Source organism: Nannospalax galili, unplaced genomic scaffold (assembly GCF_000622305.1).
Source record: "Nannospalax galili isolate Female #2095 unplaced genomic scaffold, S.galili_v1.0 scaffold35, whole genome shotgun sequence".
In the NCBI taxonomy this organism is placed as follows: Eukaryota; Metazoa; Chordata; class Mammalia; order Rodentia; family Spalacidae; genus Nannospalax; species Nannospalax galili.
Window position 1 is genome coordinate 33,932 of NW_008336449.1, and position 2,211 is coordinate 36,142.

The 2,211-nt window shown below is 39.1% G+C and overlaps 1 protein-coding gene across 1 annotated transcript in view; it reads right to left on the minus strand.

Annotated features, from left to right (window-relative positions):
- Cacna1b (calcium voltage-gated channel subunit alpha1 B) overlaps nucleotides 1-2,211 on the minus strand; it is a gene marked incomplete in the record, with an annotated part of 220,698 nt that overhangs the window by 12,133 nt on the left and 206,354 nt on the right.

A 2,211-nucleotide genomic window follows, 5' to 3' on the forward strand; every position in this document is an offset into this window, starting at 1 on the left:
GGGGGCAAGTAGGATAAAATAATTTAATACTTTGATGCTGAATTTATTAAAATGCAATTCAGTTATACTAGTCTATGAACTTAATGTATCCACCACCCTTATCTGTATGTGGGACAGTAGCTTTCTCCAACCTGTCTCAGTCCTCCAGGCTTGCTTCCAACCCTGAACTCGTTGGTGAGCTTCTTTCTTCAGTTCTGTACCCTCCAGAAAGTTGTGAAAACAGCATCATATCCCACACTGACTTCAAGTTTAACTTCTCTCACTCTATGTAATGTACTTGAGACTAACTCACAATGCTGTTTTAATAGCAGCTTTTCATTTTATTAGAGTGCTATTTCATTGCACTAACTTGTCGGTTTGTTTATCTATCACCAGGTGACAAAAATGAGTCGTTTACAGTTTGGGACTGGGCCTTGTAAGGAACTACATGTTAGACAAAGGAGTTGCACATTTGTATTTCCACCAGGAACATATAAGAATTTCAGTTGCCCTGTGTAACACTCATTTTAAAAAGCATTTTGATCATCATAATGTCATGTAGTATTTTGCTTCATTTTAAATTTCTCTAATGATGAATGATATTAAGCATCTTTCTTCACAACCCAAGGCAGTTTATTTGCTTTTATGTACCTTCTTTAGTAATGTAGCTTCAATCTTTTCCTAGTTTGGGTTTTGTTTTTGCTTTTGCTGGAGATTCAACCCAGGGCCCAACCTGCATTTGCTAAGCACATGGTCTACCTCTGAGCTACACCTTCGGCCAAACTGTTTATTTCTTATTTATAAAAGTACGTTTTGGGGGACTGTAGAGATGGCTCAGCAGTTCAGAGTACTGGCTGCTCTTGCAGAGGATCTGGGTTCGATTCCCAGCGCCCACATGGCAGCTAACAACTGTCCATAACTCCAGTTCCAGGGGATCTGATACTCTCTTCTGACCTCCACAGGCATTACATGACATGGGTGCACTTACAACACATGCAGGCAACACACTCATACACATAAAATAAAAATAATAAGTAAAATAAAATAAAAGTGTGATTTCCTATATATTATGAATACCAGTCTGACATTAGATGTGAATTTAGCAAATATTTTCTCCAAGCTGAAAGTGGTGGTGCATACCTTTAATCCCAGCACTTAAAAGGCAGACGCAGAGGCAAAGGCAGAGGCAGCCTAGTCTCCGAACTAAAACAAAACAGTTTTCTCTATAGGTATATATTCTTTTTTAGATACTCTACTTCTAAAGGTTTTTAAAACTTTTAAATTTATGTCTATGATCCATTTCAAGTTAAGTTTTGTAGGAGGTTAGAATATTTGCTGTGTATTGAAAGGTATTCCTCCATAATTCATATGCCATAAGCACCAGTGACTAGAGAGGTCTATAAGGAGGTAGCTAATGTTAAATTAGGTTACAAAGATAAGGCACTATTCCATAGTATCAGTGTCCTTATGAGAAGATATCAGAGACTTCACCTTCCTTCTCACCTTGCGTACTCAAAAGAAGGGCTGAGAAGATGGCAAAAGAGGCCGTCTATGGCCCAAGAAGCCTAAGAATAAAACCTACCCTACCAGTACCTTTATCTTGGACTTCCCAGTCTCTAGCACTGTGAGAAATATTTTTTGTTCTTTCACATATTTTTATTACAGTTCATTTCTCATACCCAGTATATGTACATTTATTATGAACTTTGAGAATCTTCACTGGGTCACAGGATATACTCACATGTGAGGTACATGCTATGTGCATGTGCTTAGTTGGAAGACCATGCATACAAAGATTATGCCCATATCTGAGACTGAATATTGGATGAACTTTACCAATAACCTATGATGCTCATCTCTACAACCCAAGGCAGCTTAAAGAATTGCCACATGTACTTGAAAATACAGAAGGGGACACCTCTCCCATCAGTAAGCATTTGCTGTTTAAGGAATGATCCCTAAATGTTGGAAAGTTCCAAATTTTCTCTTTTACTGTAGAAATATGTCTTAGTTTGTTCTTCATTGCTGTGACAAAATACTCTGACCACTACCAACTTGGGGAGGAAAAGGTTTATTTAACTTACATATCCCAGGTCACAGTTCATCTGGGAGCCCAAGGTAGGAACTCAGGGCAGGAACCGGAGCACAGGCCATGGAGGAATGCTCCTTACTGGCTTGCTTTCTGGCCCCTGCTCAGCCTGATTTCTTATGCAACACAGGCCCACCTGCCCA